Here is an 11675-nt window from a genome sequence, read left to right on the forward strand (position 1 = left end):
GAAGGTAAAATTTATAGAAAAAACTTTAACAAATCTTAAAAGAAGCTGCAAAAGTTTTCCAAATCTCTGAGGGAGAAGCAATAGCAGAAAGGATAAGCGTTTCCTAGTTTGCTACTCATTATTATAAATCCAATCCAATTAATTGGGTCATATGACCGTTCAACTCATAAAAGAATTAGTCCCCAATTGTTATTAGCCTGATTATTTTGATCTAAATATATACCAAATATGGTTTTATATACAGAAAATATAAATTATGATTTTATAAGCACCCAACATATCGTTGAGCTCATGAAATCTCATGTTCAATCCAGCTGACTCGTATTACAACCATTACAAAGTAATATGCCGGTATTATAAATAATCTTATTCAATTGTACAAACAATTTCCATCAAATGACAGTTCAAAATTCAGTAAAGTACAAACTGAAAGTTTATGTAAAATCCTTAAGCCATGATATAAGCAGGGAAATTTTCAATTATAAGCAAATTCGAAGGTTTTTCATGATCCTTCTGGTCATCCCTGTAGAAGTATGAAGAAGCCCAAAAGCAAGTGCCAGCTTCTCACTGTGACTTCCCAGTGAGCCTTCTTTCTCCTCTTCTTCAATATTATGAAGTACCCATTTAGTTTCAGGCTGGTAACCTTGGAATCTTGCTGCTGCCGTCACTTCCTCCAATTTCAAGTACAATTCATCAGCATTCTCATGAGAATTATGACCAACTATGAAACTATGCACACGGCCCCCCACCTCAATATTACTCCACCCAGGATCTTTCTCTAAAGGTCTTTTCTGCATCAAAGTTCTTACACTCTCCACAGCTTCCCATCTCCCCACTGCAGCATAAACATTTGAGAGGAAGACATAGTTCCCACGATGTTTGGGTTCCAGTTCCAGAAGTTTCTTTGAGGCTAATTCAGCCATTTCAATATTTTTATGGGTCCTCCAAGCACAGAAGAGAGCTCCCCATACCACAAAATCAGGATCTATAGGCATGCTTTCAATGAAGCCGAGAGCTTCCTTTAACTGGCCTGCCCGGCCTAACAGATCGACCATCAATGTATAATGTTTCATGGTGGGCTCAATGGAATAATCAAGCGTCATGCTGTCAAAAAAATTAAGTCCAAGATTAACTTGCCCAGAATGTGAGCATGCTGTTAGAATGGCAAGGAACGCAATCTCATCAGGTTTTATACCTGCAGATATGGCAAGTATAATTTTTATCAAGAAGTAATTTAAAAAGCAGAAACTGAATTGAATTACCACAGCTAGTAAAATGACAGACCTGCATACATCATATGTTCGAAGCATTGAATAGCTTGCTCAAAACATCCATGGATTGCCCAACCCCATAACATAGCAGTCCAAGTTCAAATGTCTTTACCTTTTGTCTGACCAAACACCTTATTCGCTTGCTCGATATCCCCACATTTTGCGTACATATCCACCAGAGCAGTTCCAATAGCACTATTCAACTGAATAGCATTGTCAGATATGTAGTTGTGAATTTGAACTCCAGTTTTAAGGGCGCCAATTCTCGCACAAGCCGAAAGAGCAGAAACTATAGTGAGCTCATTTGGCCTCACACCTTCTTCCAACATTCTGAAAACATCTTCAATGACTGTTCAAGGTCCCCATTCTGCAACAAACCATTAGCCATTGTGGTCCAAGAAACCACATTTTTCTCTGGCATCTGATCAAAAAGCTTCCAAGCTTGATTGGAGTCCCCATTTCTTAGAAGTCCATTGATCAAACTATTCCAAGAAGCCAAACTCCTCTCTGGCATTGCCTCAAAAGGCTCCATAGCCTTTTTCATCTTTCCCACTTTACAACAACCATTAATCAAAACATTCCACTACAAAATACAACCACTCTTACTTGTCTCAGGACTTTCATCAAACAACTTAAATGCCAAGCCGAACTCTTCAACTTTTACATACATATCCACCATCGAAACTCGAACAAATGAATCAAACTCAATTCCACACTTCAAAATCCCTCCATGGCAAGCCCCACCAATCCTACCCCATCAATTTGATAGTCTATAGAAGTCATCATGTTTATTTCATTGATTTAATCAATGAAATAATTTTATTTTTACGCTTTTATCTCATAATTCATTGTTCCAAAAAAAGAGTAATTGTAGGTAGCTCCAAAATATGATCCCAAATTTTATCTACTTCAAATTTATGTGGTATATGAAATAATTATTGATAATAATTACACATCTATCTATATATATCTATATATATATAAAAGTAGGATACACTTAAGGTTTTTCCCAAACTTTCAACATTTTTAGTCTTAATTAATTTATTAATTTATTCTTCCCATACCAACAATAAAATATTTTTAAATCAAAGATATAGTGGATAATAGGATATCTCCTAAACTTTCAAGATTTTTTTCTAAATATTTTAAAGATATTCAAAAAAAAATTTGATAATCAATATTTCAAAGATTTTTCAAATATTTCTAACTATATTTAAAAATTACATCCCAGTTTCTCTATCTCTCCTCTCCCACCACTAATATTTATATATTTAGCTCTCTCATGAGGAGCTTTGTTTTAACTCAATTGTTTTTTCGATTTAATTATGGTTTTACACCTTATTCATATGACTTGCCATCTCACAATTCATTGTGCATCAATCTCTTTTAATATTCATAGATATTCTAGTTACAATGAGTCTAAACATAATTTTATTGATTTTTTTCCAAAAATATCCTTCTGGCTGCTATGGATTCAATCAATTTCACTTATGAAATTGAAGGTTAGGATTGTAAACTATTTCTTTTTCTTTTTTATAATGATGTTTCAATAGGTTCAAATCAACATTCTTTTTATCAAGGTTTGACAAGCGACAACATTCTTGGAACTGAAAATCAAATGGAAAATTTATGTTGAAAATAGAAAGTAAATCAAAAAATTGATAGAGAATAAGAATAGAAACTCGATTCCTTTTGTTCCATCGATGACTAGAGCAGTCATTCCGTGAAAAGGTGTTATAATTTCCATTACTTTTCATTGTTGTTGGAGAGAGTGATAATTTACAGCCATATAATTTTGATATTCATGCAGTGAAATAGACTGTTAACTTAATTAGAAACATTGAATTCGTTAGCAAAGTTATATGTATTATGATAATTCTAATCATTAATGAATATGTAAATTATAAAAAATACACATAAATATTAAATATTACGAAATAGGCAATATTGCTCACTTGGATTTGATTAATTCTCAGAATTAGAGAATTAAGCTATTAATTTATTAGAGAATTAATCTATTAATTTATCCTCTCAACCAAAAATAATAAGTTATTATCCTTATTACTTTACCATATTTGAATAATGATACTAATCGTATTTGAAATTTTAATTCTTAATTATATTTTTAGTTGTTGTCCTTATCACTTTACCATGTTTGAAAATTTTTCACAATATTGTTTTTATCCTTATCACTTTACCCATGATTTTAATCCCTAATAATTTTCTCAGGATTTTAAACATATTTGAATTTGCTATCATTTTATTCTTCTAACAACCATTTATAAATACCCTTTATTATCATATCAATTATAATTTAATTATTTAACTATTATCTTTTATCACTACTTAATTATGAATATGATTATCTTTTATCACTATGTAAATTATTAATTGATAATTTTTATTATTTAAATATTTGTTCATAAGGATATTAAATACTATAACTACGTCACGTGTCACCTCTATGATTACACCGTGACATTGATGAATACAATATTTATAAGTTGTATTATTTATTCAATTTATGTATACATTATAGTTGCCCTACGGACCATGAGTCATCCTTCTGAACAAATATTTCATTCACTTAAATGAATAACGATACTAATTGTATTTAAAATTTTAATCCTCAATCATTTTTTAGTTATTATCTTTATCACTTTATCACCATTTGAATATAATTTTGATTAATATGAAATTGTTGAAAATTTCAAAATATAATAATTATAGTTGTAATAATTATTTTTTGAAATAATTATAGTCGTAAAACTAAATTTTGTGATATCTATAAAAAGTTATTAAATTTAATATTAATTTTGAAATTTCATTTTATTATGAATTATAGCATTTAATCATTTAAATTAAATTTAACTGCACTAAAGGTGTTGACTTTTGACTATATAAATCCATAGCAACACGAGAACTCGATTTCATTGTTTGGGGAGAGTATTCAAAATATATTTCTATTTTTTCATTTATTTGTAAGTTATTGGAAATTATTATATTTAGTTTAATAATTTTAAATTATAATATATATTTTAAAATTTTATATGATAATAATAGTCATACTCAAATTTGAATTTTTCATCATCTTAGATATAAGATACACATACTTGAATTTTTATTCTTTTAGTCTTTTAAAAATTTATTTAAATGCACATATTTTTTTCACTTTATGTTTGAGACTCTACTCATTTACCAAAAAAATTCAGACTCTTCTCACGATCCACCGTTGCTTGATTAATATGAGTAAATACCACTCAGACAAACGTATGAGAATATCTTATAATAGTGAAAGTACATGTTCGTTATGCTATATTTTTATTAATATATCAATGATAGACACAAAACCTTATTATTATTGAAAAAAAGATTACAAGTAAAGAATATAATCCACCATCATCATATAAAGTTGGTTTTTATTCTGAATCAACTCAAGATGGTCGTATGATTGCGATAGTTCGGTAGATAAATCAAAATATCCAGTGAATATTATCTCAAATAGTAAGTTCATTAGTAAAATAAGTTCAGATTATACTAAGTTATTTGATACAAAATCTCTTTTCTAGAACTTGTGGATTCTTTTTTCGAAATTAAATATAAAGAAATGAATTTTTTTTAAAAGTGTAGCTTATTGTGTAGATCAAAAAAAAAAATTACAAATTGCTGAAAAAATCAAAGAAATTTTTTATTGACAATTTTTTTTTGTATATGTACTTTACAGGTCTGCATGTTGAAGACTATACATCATATTAAACTCTTTATATTTGTGAAATTTTACAAGGTCTTAAGATTGACAAAAAAAATATAAGGCTTCATCAGATAAGTGATCATGATTTGCATTAACCAAAATAAGAGAGTCCTCATAATGGATATTAAAAATCGATGATTGTGAAATTGGAGATCATAATGATTGTGAGAGAATTGTAGAAATTCTAGATGATCTCCTTATCAAGAACTCAGACAATCCCTTTGCAACAATTGTTAATAGCACATATCTTTCTTTACTTCAAAAAATGGGTGATTCTAAGTATATGCAGGAGAAGACAATTCTTGCGCATGCATTTGAAATTGTGCAAGCAATGAATGACTTTATGTTTTCATTAGTTTTAGGTGAAGAAATAATTTATTTTAGTTATGACAATGTTTGCAAAGTAGATGTGAATGTCAATAATCATGAAGATTTTATATACAACTGAATTCTTAAATTCCATTACATCTTCTAGTCTTCTAAACCATGAATCAATATTGATGATTGGTGTTTCAGTGAAATTATAAATTTTTTTATTATTCGTGCATGCACGAGTCCAATAACTGGTGTAAGACTATAAGATGTGATCATATTTTGGTAGTTCAAAAATTATTTTTTAAAATAATTTCACCTTCCCCATAAAAAAATATTTATAAATCAATGATCTTGGACTTCAACAATATTTTAAAATTTTTGAGATTAAATTAATTCAAATATTAGACAAAATAACATGCACATTCATATACAAACTTACAAAAAAAATGTATCAATATTTATGTACATAACCGATATATAGACTGTATGAAAAATGCATATGCTTTTGCACTAGGCTTTGTTGTTTTTTTTTTTTTTTTTGTAAGGCCATCATGACCAGGTTTCATTCAAGTAATAAGAATACAAATGGCCAAGCCAAACTAGGCTAAAAGCTATCTGTCAACCACTTCTAGTGGGTAATGAGATACAAAACAAAACAACCAACAGATAAAAAAGATAAAAGTCCAAGAACAAGACCCCAGATGCCAAGTGGGTAACGACAAAGGTCCAAGAATATAATCCCAGATGCCGAGTAGCTTTTGTCAAAGCGGATTACCTAACTTCAGAAAACATTAGAAAGAATACAAATCTTTCTCAGAAAATCGCAGATCCGTTCTACCCCAAATGGCGCTCGTATTTCTATCATTCAAGCCACTCCCCAGCCAGTCTTCTCTAATAATCTCATTCATTGCCTCTGGGAAATTTCCATGGTAGCACAAGAAGGAGGGAGACTGGAGGCCAATCTTTGCAAGTCTGTGTGCTCCTTCATTAGCCTGTCGACCAATAAACTTAACTACCACTGAATCCAGAGTTTGTTTAATCTTTCTTGCTCCAGTTATAACACCACTCCATAAGGATGAGTTCTCCCCTTTAGAATTTAAATCATCCACAATTATACTGCAATCCCCTTCTAGTATACAGTTTTTGAGACCCAGTAAAAAAGATACTCTCAATGAGAGTAATCAAAATGGATAATCAAAACATTCATTTGATTATCGTTATATTACTTTGATAACTCATTTGATTTTTCAAAAAGTCACCAACTCAAACCCAATTAACCAAATGAGTCATCATTTTTCAAATCCATTTTAAAAAGTCCAGTTAAATTAGCCCACTATAGCAAAGTCCATCTCTGATATTAAAAATAATTCACTAAAAATTATAAGAAAATTTTATCTACATACCACTAATCTACTATCTTTACACAACTTTTTAAATATTATAAGTTTACACCAAAAAAATTCTAAGTTTACACACAAATTTTTGATGAATATACCAAAATATCCTTGTTTTGTACAATATCATGAATGAATTTGTTAAGTTTACACACAAATTAATCACAACTCAATATTCTCCTCCCTCACGGATTTCATCATGTTAAAAAATTTTTATCTTCTCTGCAACTCTCCCTTTCCTCTCATTGATGATGCCATTGGGGATGGCAAGAGGAAAATATCTCAATGGCATAGAAGGAAGTGGACTGATAACATGTGCTCACTGTTGATACCATTCTTGTAAGTTTTCTCTATAAACTTGACCAAACCCACCCACCGTGCACAAGATGCTCCTTTTCAGTGAAGCTTCTTGGGCATGGTGGGTTTACCTCTCTCTGTCTCTCTCTCAAAATTGGGTGTTCATGTGACTTTAGGGCACTTTCAATTTGTCCAAAAAAAATCACAATTCCATAATCATTGAAATTGAAATTGATAACATTGGAATCCTTGCCATGAACCATGGGTTGACCGTAGCTAGAGAATTCATTTGGGGACCCATTTGAGTTCTTGCCATAACTGGTGAAAGTCTCGCCCCTCGAGTTAGTTCGTGCGCTAATTTCACTACAGTCCGGTCTGTGTAATTCATGAAGGAATGGCTCCGACCATTGGCATCGTCGGAATAGGAAGTGAATCGGAGATTAGGCACATTGACATTGGAGGTGAGGAAAGGGGGAGGGAGGTGAGATAGAGTCGCCGACAGAGATAATATGCAGATCGAGGTGAGGAAGGTGGGAGGGAGGCAAGAGAAATGGATGCCACATCAGTTTTGTTTTTCCAATATTGTTGGTGTAATTTTTTTTTTTGAGAATCTTGGTGTAAACTTAGTAATGTTTAATTAAATATATAAAAATTATTTATTTGAAATTTTAAGTTTAAGGATTAATATATCACTCTATATAAGGATATTTATATGAACTACAAAAATTAAAAACTGGTGTAAAGATAATGTTTTTGTGGTGTGTAGATAAAATTTGATGGATAAATTTTGAAATTCAAAAGCATTCTCACCAAAGACACGTTTTAAAAATTTTCCGCCTAAATGAAACAAATTCATAGTTTTAAAATTTGAAAATGGTCCACCTAAAATTTTTCAAATTTGAAATTCGGTCGCAAAGAGATTTGTTAGACTTCGATAGTGATTCTGATGATTACCTTGATATGCTCCTAATTGCAATAGAGAATGAGGAATTGGAGAGAGAGACAACAATAACGTCATCGTAGTTCAGTTCCAGCTTATAGAATCATTAATCAAGGTAGATCTGATGGTCATGATAAACTTTATTACGATTATTTTTTAAAAGTCCCGTCTACCATGAAAGTTACTTTAGAAGAAGATTTCGGAAGAATCAACCCCTTTTCTGTCGAATTGTCAACGGAGTAGAGACATATTATCCTCACTTCGTAAAAAAAAAGATACTTGTGGGGTCCATGGACTATCCCCTCTTCAGAAGGTTATTGCTACTTTTGTAATATCCTAACCCAATTATACACTGTTCATAGTACTTTGACGCATTAATCGAGGTGGAGTGAACCTCGGTGATCGTGAATCGGGATTTGGGGAGAATAAAAAGTAAATCAAGATAAAAATATGAAACTATTTTTAAAGAGCGTATGGACGAGACGAGCATAACCCAACTTGAATCAGGTTGGACGGAGCTCCGGTTTGGGAGAAATCGAGGATTGAAGTTCAGGCCACCGTGAACTTTCTTTGATCGATCCGGCCGATTCCGGAGACGGTTTGACTTGTTTCAGCTACTTATGAGTTCATCTCATCGAGTTCTTCAATTTGATGTAAGATTTGGTAGGTATGGGTGGCCGGATCACCGGCGGTGGTGTTGGCTGGGTTTGGGCCGAGTCTGGCCGAGTTGACCCGGTTTGACCCAATTTGACCATTGACTTTGACCGTTGACCATAGTTGACCAAACGTATTTTAAATGTATTTTCGTATATCGTGTTTTTCGATGTAAAAGGTGATCCTGGCTGAGGTTCAGGGCGAGTTGATTTTCGGAGTCAGGGGTTAGTCGGGGACGCGTGCTTGATATTTGCATCTTGATTTCTTGGTAAGGGTTTCCATGTCTCTCTCTTGTGGTTCTAGAGTTCCGGTTTCGCGGACTCTTATTATATTGTGGTTTTGTCGATTTCCAGGGGTGGAAATACAACCTGTTTGTATGTTTTATACGTATTCTCTGTTGGTTATCATTGTTGGTATGTTTTAGGAGTGGGGTGATTGGAGGTGGTTGATGTAGACTGTGGGGCCCATATAGGAGCCTAATATATCGGATTATGATGGATTATACAATAGACCAGGTACATACTTGTAAACCGTCTGAGGTGAGGTGCATCACAGGGGATGCTCTCTGGTGTAGGCTATGCTATCGGGATATCCAATCCTCATCCAGTTTCGGTGTGGACCTGGACTGAGGACACCCTACGGGAATTAGGGTGGGTCCAGGGGTGGATTATGGATTTTTGGATTATGGATTTCCGGAGACTGGTGTTTGTGGTTACGATGTTGTATAGCCTTATCGGTTGTCATGTTACTTGGTTGGATTACTGATAGTTACATATTTATTGTACTTCATATACTGCTTCATATTCCTTTATTTTTTTATTCTGGATATCGGTGTTCCCTTTCTATGACCTACTGAGCTTCTTGGCTCACCCTTCTTCTTGTTTTCCCTTTCAGGTGAGTTGGATATAGGTGATGATGGTCAGCTCCGAGACGCATGAGCTGGTGTGTAGTCTCGAGCTGTTTCTTTAGCCGAGTGTGAGGACTTTGGGTGTTGTATTTTGTATATATTACGTATTTACTCAGTTTAATCTCTGGTAGATATGTCTTCTTATTTTCGCTGTTGTATAGATACTCCGATGGTTTTGGTGGATGTATGTATGGTATTTTGGAGAGACTGTTTCCTTATATGTTTCAAGAGTTGTTTTCATTTATATATTTTATTAGGTTTATATATTGGATTAAGGCTTGGTTCGGGGGATGGGGTACACTGCCAGTCACGTTCTTGTGGGAATAGGTACACTTCGGTATACCTTAGGAGAGAGGGGCGTGACAATTTGGTATCGGAGCTGTAGGTTTAGATACTTACAGTGATTAGACTACCTAGGTTATTTCGTTGGCTACACATCATGCGCTTCCCGACTGACCTGGTGAGTTTTTATTTTTGTCTTTCTTGTTTTTAGATTTATGTATACGTGTGTTACATTTTGTAGATATGGTTAATAAGCGTAGTACGGGGCTGCGAGGACAGAGATGGGGTAGGGGACGACACGAGGCGGATGAGCCTCAGGGGGTAGAAGAGATGGGTATGCCTAAGGTGGCTCCATTAGAGAGTGGGAGAGGACGGAGAGGTAGAGGTGCGAGACATGGTAGGGGTGTGAGACTTGGGAAGGGCAGGGGCAGGCAAGGAGCTTATGTAGCTCCAGTAGATGATATTGGGGAGGACCAAGAGGTACCTCCGGTACAGCTAGCACCACATGGGTAAAGGCGGTAGTGACTACTTTACGACAGGAGGTCCGGGATGTTATTGAGTTGGTGCGAGCTCTTGGGCAGACTGTTACAGGACTTGTGACACAGATTTTCGCTCCAGCCCCAGCTGCATTGTAGGCTCCTGTTGAGGTTCCAGCGTAGGTTCCGGCTTTGGGTGGGTTGCAGGAGGGTGCATGACAGATTGTGGAGGCGCAGGTTGCTCCTTTTGCGATTGATACTTCGATCAAGGAGTTAGTTGAGTTACTAAAGATGAATCCTCCGGTGTATAGAGGAGTGATAGATCCGGTGGCAGCAAAGGAGTGGCTTCGCCAGCTACGTAGGAAGATGACTTCCTTGCGGATTCCTGAGGAGATGAGGGCTTTATTAGCTGCAGAGTTCTTAGAGGGGGATGCTTTTACATGGTGAGAGGTGATGACAGTTAGTCGGGGCAGGGAGGGTATGCCATGGGCAGAGTTTGAGACAGTTTTTCTGACACAATATGTACCACAGATAGTGCGTGTAGCTAAAGTTAAGGAGTTCCTTGAGTTGATTCAGTCCCCGGACATGATAGTGACTCAGTATTAGGCTCGCTTTGAGGAGTTAGGACGATATGAGGAGGAGTATATTTCCACGAAAGAAAAGAAGATACTGAGATTTTAGAGAGGATGTTCACCGAAGATATCACCTCATTTGGCGACTCAGACTATCACCACCTATCGCGAGTGTATTGATAAGGCACTTGGAGTTGAGAGAACATTAGTGGAGATTAAAGATTATTGGGAGATTCATAAGAGGAAGCTTGAAAGTTCTACATCTGCTACTGGTGAGAGTAGTTAGTACAGACAGAGGATTGATACCCGTGGGCAACAGCAGAGTCAGGGGCAGAGTTCTTAGAGTCAGAGATAGAGTTATCGAGGACCTAGGCAAGGACAATAAGGACCTAGATAGGGTCAGTCGAGGCAGAGATTGGACCAGCAGGGTCAGGCTCCGAGACTGGATCAGCAGCCCCAGCATTATTATGCATGCAGTCATGTGGGCCATATGCGTTGGGATTGTCTATGGCAAACAACCCGTTATGTTTCTAGTGTGACTTGCCAGGACATACTCGGAGAGATTGCCCATAGGGTGGAGGACCTGCTCCGCCAGTACCTTGAGGTTAGAGAGCTCCAACCCTAGTTCCAGTACCAGCACCAGCATCAGCACCGATTCCAGCACCGAGAGGTCCTGTAGGATGGGGTAGACCATTAGCTCAGCATCAGTAGCAGGTTCAGAGAGGTGGAGTGTATGCACTCGGCCCTGATGCAGTACCAGCAGAGCGAGATCATTTGGGAGGTAGGTTTCTCTTATTCAGTTCTTGGGCACATGTT

At 35.3% G+C, this 11675-nt stretch overlaps 1 pseudogene; it reads right to left on the reverse strand.

Annotated features, from left to right (window-relative positions):
• Positions 1 to 479: 479 nt before the first annotated feature.
• On the reverse strand, positions 480 to 7344 carry LOC120014183 (annotated as a pseudogene).
• Positions 7345 to 11675: the final 4331 nt, after the last annotated feature.

The sequence above is a fragment of the Tripterygium wilfordii genome, chromosome 14, assembly GCF_013401445.1.
Source record: "Tripterygium wilfordii isolate XIE 37 chromosome 14, ASM1340144v1, whole genome shotgun sequence".
Classification (NCBI taxonomy): domain Eukaryota; kingdom Viridiplantae; phylum Streptophyta; class Magnoliopsida; order Celastrales; family Celastraceae; genus Tripterygium; species Tripterygium wilfordii.